The sequence below is a fragment of the Salmo salar genome, chromosome 14 (assembly GCF_965601325.2).
Source record: "Salmo salar chromosome 14, fSalSal1, whole genome shotgun sequence".
Lineage (NCBI taxonomy): Eukaryota > Metazoa > Chordata > Actinopteri > Salmoniformes > Salmonidae > Salmo > Salmo salar.
In genome coordinates, this window is record NC_138304.1 from 32871126 (window position 1) to 32884510 (window position 13385).

Here is a 13385-nt window from a genome sequence, read left to right on the forward strand (position 1 = left end):
ATTTATTAAAGAGAAAAACACTTAAACAAAACAAACGGCGAAAACAGTCCAATAAGGTGCACAGACTATACTGGAAACAACCACCCACAAAACACAAGTGAAACAAACCCCAACTAAATATGGCCTCCAATTAGAGGCAACGACAACCAGCTGTCTCTAATTAGAGGTCCTACCAAAACCCCAACATAGAAATACAAAAACTAGATAAACACATAGAAATAGAAAATGTAGGTACAACATTAACCAAAAAACCCGAACCACACAAAACAAACACCCCTGCCACGCCCTGATCAAACTACAATAACAAATAACCCCTTTTACTGGTCAGGACGTGACACTTAGACCGCTGCACCACTCAAAAGCCCAAAGGGCAAAGGGTGGTTACTTTGAACAATGTCAAATATTAAATATATTTTGATTTGTTTAACACTATTTTGTTTACTACATGATTCCATATGTGTTATTTCATAGTTTTGATGTCTTCAATATTATTATACATTGTAAAAAAAATTAAAAATAAAGAAAATCCATGGAATGAGTAGGTGTGTCCCAACTTTTGACTGCTACTGTATACCAATGCAAATCCATATACATGTGGTTACGTTTATGCTACCTATGTTTTAAAAGGGACAGGCAGCTATTTGAGATTAAGCATTTAATTTAAGTTTTAGGGTACTTTAGCAACACTGCTATGATTTTATGTGTACTTTGTAACACCATTATGGTATTATGTACTTAGTAACACCACTTTTATTTTGTATGTACTGTACTTAGTAGCATAACCATGGTTGTGTATAAGTAACTAACTACATGTACTGTAATGTATGGTCCCCATAGGAGGAGGTTCAGTTATTGGGAAGAAGGAGCCGTAAGGTGGCCAACAAGGTTTCAAAGTAACTCCGTTTTGATGTCCTTATATCTAGTTAATACTGTACTCCTACTACACACTTTGTCATCAGATATGGATTTATGTAATCGCACAGGTTCATCTGTGGGGGAAATAATTGATATGTCTCATCTGCTAGGTACCTGACCAAGCGTGAGCATGTGCTCTGGCAGCGTTGCTGCCAGGCAGAGAAGCTGCTAGAATGGAAACGCCAGCTGGATGCCGTGGAGGAAGCCGTGCTCTGCCTGGAGAAGGAGGTTCTGGCCGTGTGGATCGTCCAAGCCTCCCAGGAGGAACAAGAACACTCCAAGGCCTCCGATGGCAATTTGGTCCAGTCCAGCCCTGACACTGAAGAGAAGGAGGAGAAGGTGTCCTCAGATGAGGAGAAAGAGGAAGAGGTAAGGGAGTAACTTTTGTTATTTATTTTTTAGTATACATGTAGTACATTTTCATTGGCCATAGGTAATGTTCTACTGTGGGTCACTGAATGAGTCTTTCACCCTTACGCTGAGGCTGACTATGAGGAGGACTTTGAGTCTTCTGGGGAGAATGAGATTGAGGAGAGCAACTCGAGCTCCAGTTCCAGACACAGCTCCAGCAGTGGCCGAGGCAGCAGCACCAGCAGCACCGGCAGGTGCTCACCCTACCCTCCTGAGCAGAGCAACAGCCAGGTGAGTTACCCCATCGTATCATTTGATGTTTTTGGAGGCTTTTGTACTGTCCATGTCTTGAGAAGTTCCTTTTTGAAGTCTCCAGTACATTCTCATAGTATAACTATTCTCTGTTCCACACTCTGTCCAGACAAAGGCCAGCCGTACCACCGTCGCCAAAGCCATCGGTCCAGACAAAGAGGTGAAAAATACCAAACCTCACGATGAGCTCGATGAGCTGCTGGATGAGCTCGGGGATGAGTGGTTCAACAATGATTTGGGCCACAGTGGGGCAAAGAGGAAGCAACTCTGTAAGCTTCAGCAGCCCCATGCCAAGGCAGGTGGAAACCAGCAGCCCCATGCCAAGGCAGGTGGAAACCAGCAGCCCCATGCCAAGGCACGTGGAAACCAGCAGCCCCATGCCAAGGCACGTGGAAACCAGCAGCCCCATGCCAAGGCACGTGGAAACCAGCAGCCCCAGGCTAAAGCAGGTGACAAAGAACCTCCCAAAGAACCAGCCAAGCTTAAGCCACAAAAGGCTAAGATCCCTATGGTGGTGCCCCACACAGTGCCTGCAGTGACCAGGCTGGTGCACCTGGCCACTGGACACATTTGGACCCAAAGCAAGCTGGCCCAGGGGCCACACATCTTGGCTGACGAGGACAAGCCAGGCATCCCTCTGGGGATATATGCAGAGGGAGATGATCTGGAGACCCGTAGCAAGCGTAGCTACAGGATGGTAAGCCTTGGTGTAAAAGCATAGATTCACACTATTCATATATTGATTCACACAATCAGCTAATTCACCCAATTAGTGTGAATTAGTTAACATGGTGGAATAGTAGGGAACGAAACCGTCCTGACCTTCTTTTTTACAGGATTTATCGAAGTGGTGGCTCATTGTTTGTGTAGTTTTGAGTGACCCTCCTACAGTATGTCTCTAATTTTCCTAAAGGCTGTTTTTGACCTCAGCTGGGAGATCCTGAAGGACATCTTCCCAGAAGAAAAAGTTAAGAGGCTGCCATGGGAGAAGCCTGAGGTCAGACACTGCACCTACAAGTGTAAACTCAGCTTTGATAATATGGCAGAGGTTCAGGTGAGACAAAAGCAGGATTTGTGGAGTTATGTCTTGCGCTGTGTGTGTGAGATTGTGTGTGTGTGAGTGTGCGGTCGTGTATGCATTATTGTGTATTAATACTGTTTGTGTCTGTCACAGGCATTCATTACACATGAGGTTTTAAAGGCCTATGGCCTCAAGAAGGTAGAGGTGGACCTGACCAAGAAGTTTGGCCATACCTTCGCAACAAGCCTCAAGTGGAAGAAGCTGGACAGGGTGGACCACATTCTGGTAAACCTTTTACAAGTGTCTTGTCATTGTCCATAATTCACACACACACACACACACACACACACACACACACACACACACACACACACACACACACACACCACACACACACACACACACACACACACACACACACACACACACACACACACGCACACACTAATGTATCCTGTTGGTCTCTTTCAGCATCAGGAGCTGCCTGGAGAACAACTCCAGATGCAGAATTGGCAGCACGAGGAGTTGGCCATCAAGATGAGGATGGTTGACAGCCTCTTTGAATACCTGCTGGAGGACACTGTTGATGTCCTCAACAAGATCCACGAGAGGAAAGCCTCAAATATATGAATACATATAGTTACAGAACCGATTAGACAAACCTACTGTTTCACTGTACTCGTTAAGTCTAGGGGTCCTAGGCTTGTCTACTGTTCTGTAACCTGACTAGCAGTGGTGTGTATTCATGGATGCCAAGGTAAGCCATGCTATTTGACCAACCCCCAAAAGATATTTGAAAAAAAAACTATTCTGTTTCGTCTCTCTCTCATCTCATTGCAATATCATGGGCATTAATATGGAGTTGGTCCCTCCTGTGCTGATATAACAGCCTCCACTTTTCTGGGAAGGCTTTACACTAGATGTTGGAACATTGCTGCAGGACTTTCCATATGTGTTATTTCATAGTTTTGATGTCGTCACTATTATTCTACAATGTAGAAAATAGTAAAACATTTTTTTAAAGAATTGAATAAGTAGGTGTGTCCAAACTTTTGACTGGTACTGTAGGTCTAGTGTGATTGAAGCAAAAATAATAGCTAGTGTTAGCCAACTTTTGGCCAGCTCTCCCTCTAACAGTACATCAACTGGCAAAAGCTAGCCATGTTCATTTACTTCTGAAACAGGACAAAACAAAGGACACAAAACATTTCCATACAAACAACATTTCCATACAGCTGTTAGATAGTAATAATATCCACCTCATATTGCTATCTGACAGACAACGAGAGGCTAGAGCCAAACTGGCTGTGGTAGCTACTAGCTAGCGTAGCTTATTCATTCACCTCAGCCGAGAGGGGATGAAACAATAACTATCGTTACATGTCAATTACAGTACCAACTCAGCACTACAAATAAACACTAGTTAGGTTTTCTGCTTTCACTAGTTAGGATTTCTGCAGTTTCTGCTCTGCTTGCTTTTACAACTTGGTGAAAGAGCGCAACACATACACACTGAACTATGCTCAATTCTTCTGTGCTGATCCAGCCAGCCTTCCAGAAGCTTTGCCTTCACACAGCCTGTCAGCCCGCTCTGTGGTGTCTGCGCGGGCCTAAATCCAGCCGGCTGAACACCTCAAACAGCCTACCCGACCACTCGGAGGCGTCCATATGGTCCTAAAGCACACCTTAGCAGCAATAATAAAACTGGTGGGGACAAAAATGCAATTTCAGAATGTGTGGGACCCCCCCGTCCCAAGTGAAAGTTACGCCCAATGAACAAAACGTCAAATAGTACATGCAAAACACCAATCTCAACGTCAAAAGTGAAGAGGCGACTCCGGGATGCTGGCCTTCTAGGCAGAGCCCCTCTGTCCAGTGTCTGTGTTCTTTTGCCCATCTTAATCTTTTATTTTTATTGGTCAGTCTGAGATATGGCTTTTTCTTTGCAACTCTGCCTAGAAGGTCAGCATCCTGGAGTCACCTCTTCACTGTTGACATTGAGACTGGTGTTTTGCGGGTACTATTTAATGAAGCTGCCAGTTGAGAACTTGTGAGGTGTCTGTTTCTCAAACTTGACACTCTAATGTACTTGTCCTCTTGCTCAGTTGTGCACCGGGGCCTCCCACTTATTGCTTCTTTAATCAGAACAACAGTTTTCAGCTGTGCTAACCTAATTGCAAAAGGGTTTTTGAATGATCAATTAGCCTTTTAAAATGTTAAACTTGGATTAGCCAACACAACGTGCCATTTGAACACAGGAGTGATGGTTGCTGATAATGGGCCTCTGTACGCCTATGTACAGTCGTGGCCAAAAGTTTTGAGAATGACACAAATATACATTTTCACAAAGTCTACTGCCTCAGTTTGTATGATGGCAATTTGCATATACTCCAGAATGTTATGAAGAGTGATCAGATGAATAGCAATTAATTGCAAAGTCCCTCTTTGCCATGCAAATGAACTAAATCCCCCAAAAACATTTCCACTGCATTTCAGCCCTGCCACAAAAGGACCAGCTGACATCATGTCAGTGATTCTCTCGTTAACACAGGTGTGAGTGTTGACGAGGACAAGGCTGGAGATCACTCTGTCATGCTGATTGAGTTCGAATAACAGACTGGAAGCTTCAAAAGGAGGGTGGTGCTTGGAATCATTGTTCTTCCTCTGTCAGCCATGGTTACCTGCAAGGAAACACGTGCCGCCATCATTGCTTTGCACAAAAAGGGCTTCACAGGCAAGGATATTGCTGCCAGTAAGATTGCACGTAAATCAGCCATTTATCGGATCATCAAGAACTTCAGGATTGGCAGCAGACAGGTGTGAGTGCATCTGCACGCACAGTGAGGCGAAGACTTTTGGAGGATGGCCTGGTGTCAAGAAGGGCAGCAAAGAAGCCACTTCTCTCAAGGAAAAACATAAAGGACAGACTGATATTCTGCAAAAGGTACAGGGATTGGACTGCTGAGGACTGGGGTAAAGTCATTTTCTCTGATGAATCCCCTTTCCGATTGTTTGGGGCATACGGAAAAATGCTTGTCCGGAGAAAACAAGGTGAGTGCTACCATCAGTCCTGTGTCATGCCAACAGTAAAGCATCCTGAGACCATTCATGTGTGGGGTTGCTTCTCAGCCAAGGGAGTGGGCTCACTCACAATTTTGCCTAAGAACACAGCCATGAATAAAGAATGGTACCAACACATCCCCCGAGAGCAACTTCTCCCAACCATCCAGGAACAGTTTGCTGATGAACAATGACTTTTCCAGCATGATGGAGTACCTTGCCATAAGGCAAAAGTGATAACTTTTTTTTAACTAAGCTCGGGGAACAAAACATCGATATTCTAGGTCCATGGCCAGGAAACTCCCCAGACCTTAATCCCATTGAGAACTTGTGGTCAATCCTCAAGAGGCGGGTGGACAAACAAAACCCCACAAATTCTGATGAACTCCAAGCATTGATTATGCAAGAATGGGCTGCCATCAGTCAGGATGTGGCCCAGAAGTTAATTGACAGCATGCCAGGGCAGATTGCAGAGGTCTTTAAAAAGAAGGGTCAACACTGCAAATATTGACTCGTTGCATCAACTTCATGTAATTGTCAATAAAAGCCTTTGACACTTATGAAATGCTTGTAATTTTTCTTTAGTATTCCATAGTAACGTCTGACAAAAATATCGAAAGACACTGAAGCAGCAAACTTTGTGAAAATTAATATTTGTGTCATTGTAACGGCTGTCTTCTGTAAAAATGGACCAAGGCGCAGCAGGTATGTGAATACTCATCTTTAATTAAAATAAAGGAGTAGAGCATCCACTTAACAATTCAAACAATATATAAGACAGGACCAGTTTTGCAGGCACACAACACGCAGTGCAAAAACAACTACCCACAAAACCAAGTGACAAACATACTCCTACATATATGACTCCCAATCAGGAACAACGATCCCCAGCTGTTCCTGATCAGGAGTCACAAGACCAACACAGAACAATCACACACACAAGACTGCCACGTCCTGACCCCAAAACTACAACAACAGCTCCATCTGCTGGTCAGGACGTGACAGTACCCCCCCCTCAAGGTGCAGACCCCGGAATGCACCTAACAACGAAAAAACACCAACAAACAAAATCCCCAACAAAACCCATAAACAATAACCCCTAAACAATAAGGGAGGGAAGGGAGGGTGGCTGCCGTCAACGACGGCACTGTGCTACACCCTCCCTCCCCAACCCACCTATCCTGGAGGTGGCTCCGGTGCAGGACGTGGACCCTGCTCCACCCTCGGCGTCGCCCACTTCGGTGGAGCCGATAGCTGCGCCAGGCAGAGGGACCCCTCGAGCCGGGCCGGAGGACAGGAGGGCCCCTCGGGCTGGGCCGGGGGACAGGAGGGCCCCTCGGGCTGGGCCGGGGGACAGGAGGGCCCCTCGGGCTGGGCCGGAGAGCAGGAGGGCCCCTCGGGCTGGGCCGGAGAGCAGGAGGGCCCCTCGGGCTGGGCCGGAAGGCATGCGGGCCACTCGGGCTGGGCCGGAAGGCATGCGGGCCACTCGGGCTGGGCCGGAAGGCATGCGGGCCACTCGGGCTGGGCCGGAAGGCATGCGGGCCACTCGGGCTGGGCCGGAAGGCATGCGGGCCACTCGGGCTGGGCCGGAAGGCATGCGGGCCACTCGGGCTGGACCGGAGGGCAGGAGGACCACTCGGGCTGATCCTGACAGGCCGGGCACCCTGGCAGATCAGGGCAGGCGGGCACCTCTGGCAGAACCGGGCAGTCCGGCCACTCTGGCAGAACAGGGCAGTCCGGCCACTCTGGCAGAACAGGGCAGTCCGGCCACTCTGGCAGAACAGGGCAGTCCGGCCACTCTGGCAGAACAGGGCAGTCCGGCCACTCCGGCAGAACAGGGCAGTCCGGCCACTCCGGCAGAACAGGGCAGTCCGGCCACTCCGGCAGTTCAGGGCAGTCCGGCCACTCCGGCAGTTCAGGGCAGTCCGGCCACTCCGGCAGTTCAGGGCAGTCCGGCCACTCCGGCAGTTCAGGGCAGTCCGGCCACTCCGGCAGTTCAGCGCAGTCCGGCCACTCCGGCAGTTCAGCGCAGTCCGGCCACTCCGGCAGTTCAGCGCAGTACGGCCACTCCGGCAGTTCAGCGCAGTCCGGCCACTCCGGCAGTTCAGCGCAGTCCGGCCACTCCGGCAGTTCAGCGCAGTCCGGCCACTCCGGCAGTTCAGCGCAGTCCGGCCACTCCGGCGACTGCTGACTGGCGGGCAGCTCCGACGACTGTTGACAGGCGGGCAGCTCCGACGACTGTTGACTGGCGGGCAGCGCCGACGACTGTTGACTGGCGGGCAGCTCCGACGACTGTTGACTGGCGGGCAGCTCCGACGACTGTTGACTGGCGGGCAGCTCCGACGACTGTTGACTGGCGGGCAGCTCCGACGACTGTTGACTGGCGGGCAGCTCCGACGACTGTTGACTGGCGGGCAACTCTGGTGACTGTTGACTGGCGGGCAGCTCTGGTGACTGTTGACTGGCGGGCAGCTCTGGTGACTGTTGACTGGCGGGCAGCTCTGATGACGACTGTTGACTCCTGATGCGTGGGGCAGGTATTGGACGTACCAGCCTGGAGACACGCACCTCCATGCTAGTGTGTCTAGCGGGAAACACCGGACCGAAAGGGCGCACTGGCGGTCTTGAGTGCAGGGTTGGCATCACCCCTTCCGGCTCGATGCTCCCCTTGCCCTGGCACCTGCGGGGCGCTGGTACTGGGCGAAGTGGGCTGTGCGTCCGTATAGGCGAGATGGTGCGCACCTCAGCGTAACATGACGCCCTCCACCTCGTACGCACCTCCCTGTAGTCACGGATAGCTGGCTTACGGCTCTTCCCTGGCCTGGCCAAACTACCCGTGTGCCCCCCCCAAAAAAAATCTTGGGGCTGCCTCTCGGGTTCCCTTAGCTCCCTTAACTTGTCCGCCCAGAATTTTCTTTCGTCCTGCCAGGTCCATTCTTCCATTTTCTTCTCCTGTGGCTTCCTCCTCTTCTACTGCTTGGTCCTTTGGTGGTGGGTAGTTCTGTAACGGCTGTCTTCTGTAAAAATGGACCAAGGCGCAGCAGGTATGTGAATACTCATCTTTAATTAAAATAAAGGAGTAGAGCATCCACTTAACAATTCAAACAATATATAAGACAGGACCAGTTTTGCAGGCACACAACACGCAGTGCAAAAACAACTACCCACAAAACCAAGTGACAAACATACTCCTACATATATGACTCCCAATCAGGAACAACGATCCCCAGCTGTTCCTGATCAGGAGTCACAAGACCAACACAGAACAATCACACACACAAGACTGCCACGTCCTGACCCCAAAACTACAACAACAGCTCCATCTGCTGGTCAGGACGTGACAGTACCCCCCCCCTCAAGGTGCAGACCCCGGAATGCACCTAACAACGAAAAAACACCAACAAACAAAATCCCCAACAAAACCCATAAACAATAACCCCTAAACAATAAGGGAGGGAAGGGAGGGTGGCTGCCGTCAACGACGGCACTGTGCTACACCCTCCCTCCCCAACCCACCTATCCTGGAGGTGGCTCCGGTGCAGGACGTGGACCCTGCTCCACCCTTGGCGTCGCCCACTTCGGTGGAGCCGATAGCTGCGCCAGGCAGACGGACCCCTCGAGCCGGGCCGGAGGACAGGAGGGCCCCTCGGGCTGGGCCGGGGGACAGGAGGGCCCCTCGGGCTGGGCCGGGGGACAGGAGGGCCCCTCGGGCTGGGCCGGAGAGCAGGAGGGCCCCTCGGGCTGGGCCGGAGAGCAGGAGGGCCCCTCGGGCTGGGCCGGAAGGCATGCGGGCCACTCGGGCTGGGCCGGAAGGCATGCGGGCCACTCGGGCTGGGCCGGAAGGCATGCGGGCCACTCGGGCTGGGCCGGAAGGCATGCGGGCCACTCGGGCTGGGCCGGAAGGCATGCGGGCCACTCGGGCTGGGCCGGAAGGCATGCGGGCCACTCGGGCTGGACCGGAGGGCAGGAGGACCACTCGGGCTGATCCTGACAGGCCGGGCACCCTGGCAGATCAGGGCAGGCGGGCACCTCTGGCAGAACCGGGCAGTCCGGCCACTCTGGCAGAACAGGGCAGTCCGGCCACTCTGGCAGAACAGGGCAGTCCGGCCACTCTGGCAGAACAGGGCAGTCCGGCCACTCTGGCAGAACAGGGCAGTCCGGCCACTCTGGCAGAACAGGGCAGTCCGGCCACTCCGGCAGAACAGGGCAGTCCGGCCACTCCGGCAGAACAGGGCAGTCCGGCCACTCCGGCAGTTCAGGGCAGTCCGGCCACTCCGGCAGTTCAGGGCAGTCCGGCCACTCCGGCAGTTCAGGGCAGTCCGGCCACTCCGGCAGTTCAGGGCAGTCCGGCCACTCCGGCAGTTCAGCGCAGTCCGGCCACTCCGGCAGTTCAGCGCAGTCCGGCCACTCCGGCAGTTCAGCGCAGTACGGCCACTCCGGCAGTTCAGCGCAGTCCGGCCACTCCGGCAGTTCAGCGCAGTCCGGCCACTCCGGCAGTTCAGCGCAGTCCGGCCACTCCGGCAGTTCAGCGCAGTCCGGCCACTCCGGCGACTGCTGACTGGCGGGCAGCTCCGACGACTGTTGACAGGCGGGCAGCTCCGACGACTGTTGACTGGCGGGCAGCGCCGACGACTGTTGACTGGCGGGCAGCTCCGACGACTGTTGACTGGCGGGCAGCTCCGACGACTGTTGACTGGCGGGCAGCTCCGACGACTGTTGACTGGCGGGCAGCTCCGACGACTGTTGACTGGCGGGCAGCTCCGACGACTGTTGACTGGCGGGCAACTCTGGTGACTGTTGACTGGCGGGCAGCTCTGGTGACTGTTGACTGGCGGGCAGCTCTGGTGACTGTTGACTGGCGGGCAGCTCTGATGACGACTGTTGACTCCTGATGCGTGGGGCAGGTATTGGACGTACCAGCCTGGAGACACGCACCTCCATGCTAGTGTGTCTAGCGGGAAACACCGGACCGAAAGGGCGCACTGGCGGTCTTGAGTGCAGGGTTGGCATCACCCCTTCCGGCTCGATGCTCCCCTTGCCCTGGCACCTGCGGGGCGCTGGTACTGGGCGAAGTGGGCTGTGCGTCCGTATAGGCGAGATGGTGCGCACCTCAGCGTAACATGACGCCCTCCACCTCGTACGCACCTCCCTGTAGTCACGGATAGCTGGCTTACGGCTCTTCCCTGGCCTGGCCAAACTACCCGTGTGCCCCCCCCCAAAAAAATCTTGGGGCTGCCTCTCGGGTTCCCTTAGCTCCCTTAACTTGTCCGCCCAGAATTTTCTTTCGTCCTGCCAGGTCCATTCTTCCATTTTCTTCTCCTGTGGCTTCCTCCTCTTCTACTGCTTGGTCCTTTGGTGGTGGGTAGTTCTGTAACGGCTGTCTTCTGTAAAAATGGACCAAGGCGCAGCAGGTATGTGAATACTCATCTTTAATTAAAATAAAGGAGTAGAGCATCCACTTAACAATTCAAACAATATATAAGACAGGACCAGTTTTGCAGGCACACAACACGCAGTGCAAAAACAACTACCCACAAAACCAAGTGACAAACATACTCCTACATATATGACTCCCAATCAGGAACAACGATCCCCAGCTGTTCCTGATCAGGAGTCACAAGACCAACACAGAACAATCACACACACAAGACTGCCACGTCCTGACCCCAAAACTACAACAACAGCTCCATCTGCTGGTCAGGACGTGACAGTCATTCTCAAAAATCTTGGCCACGACTATAGATATTCCATAAAAAAATCATCCGTTTCCAGCTACAATAGTCATTTACAACATTAACAATGTCTACACTGTATTTCTGATCAATTTGATGTTATTTTAATGGACAAAAAATGTGCTTTTCTTTCAAAAACAAGGACATTTCTAGGTGACTCCAAACTTTTGAATGGTAGTGTGCGACTGAGGCTCAGTAATCGAGGAAGACACTGATTTCACCAAAGAGGCACCAATCTCATCATGACCTGCTGCTGATTTCTTTAAATTACCATTTAACTCCATCACCTCTATTACATCAGGAGGATCAAACTGAAGCAGAGAAGGGAAATGTCCCTTAATGTAATCCAAGTGATGACAGAGAGGAACCCACATTCACATAAAAGTTATTAAATTCACATGAAATAACATCAGGATCACTACAGGTGTAATATCCAACAATACGTTGAGATGGGATAGTTGTAGATGCTTTTTTTTATTCATTAGCTGATTGATGATTTTCCAAGTTTACTTTATATTATTTAAAGATTCTTGTAATTACTTTTTTGTAATTTGCAGAATTCAGGGGAGAGGGATTTGTGAGAAAATATTATGAAATATTTTTTTGGGGGGGGGATTTTGAGTGACCGGTTGTAAACCAAGGTTTCCAGAACCCTTCTGCTTCTCTCTTATGTGGTTAACTAAGAGAAAGCAGTGGTGAAACACATCATTGAAAGATGTGAGAAAATACTGGTAAGCAGACCTGATTATACATGTTTTTAATCTTCATTATTAATCAAATCCAAGGTTGATGCAAGGATATCAAAGAAACTACAATGTCAGAATCAGATGGCCAATAGATGCATCCAATCACCACTTTTTGACTACCAAAAAATGAAAATGAAAAGAGATTCAATATCAGTGGACCTCGCACAGATGTACGTGTGAGGTCCACTTTTACAAATAATTGAAAATGTCTATGAACAAAAATGGACACTCCTCCTCCCACTCTTGATGTCCTACAGCGGTGAACAGCATTATAAGGAGACATGTCATAAAGCATGTCTCTTCAGTCAACCATGTTTCTGAAAGGGCAACAATGGTGAATAACTAGTCCTGAACATCTCTAAAACTAAGAGCATTATCTTTGGTACAAATCATTCCCTGTTCTAGACCACAGCTGAATCTGATAATGAATAATGTGGATGGTGAGCAAGTTGAGGAAACTAAATTGCTCTGTGCTGGTGTTTCCTTGGATTGTAAACTGTCATGGTCAAAACAAATTGATTCAATGGTCATAAAGATAGGGAGAGGTCTATTCTTGATAAAGAAATGCTCTGCTTTTTTGACACCACACTCCACAAAGCAAACCCTACAGGCTCTAGTTTTATCTTAATTATTGCACAGTCATATGGTCAGGTGCTGCAAATAAGGACCTAGAAGAGCTGCAGCTGGCCCAGAACAGAGCAGCACATCTTGCTCTTCACTGTAATCAGAGAGCTAATATCAATACTATGCATGCTAGTCTCTCTTGGCTAAAGGTAGAGGAGAGACCGACTGCATCACTTCTTTTTATAAGAAACATTAATGTGTTGAAAATTCCTAATTGTTTGCAAAGTCAACTTACACACAGATGTGACACAGTCACAATACTGCCACCAGTCTTTTCACAATCCCCAAATACAGAACACATTCAAGAAAATGTCAATATTATATAGAGCCATTATTGCATAGAACTCCCTTACATCTCAGATTGCTCAAGTGAACAGCATACCTGGTTTAAGAAAACAGATAAAGCAACACCTCATGGCACAATGCCTCTCCCCTATATGACCTAGATATTGGTGTGTATGTACTGATATGTAGGCTATGTGTGACATTTTAAATGTATGTAGTTCTGTCCTTGAACTGTTCTTGTCTATTAATGTTCTGTATGTTCTGTTATGTCATGTTTCATGTTTTGTATGGACCCCAGGAAGAGTAGCTGCTGCTTTCACAGCTAATGGAGATCCTAAT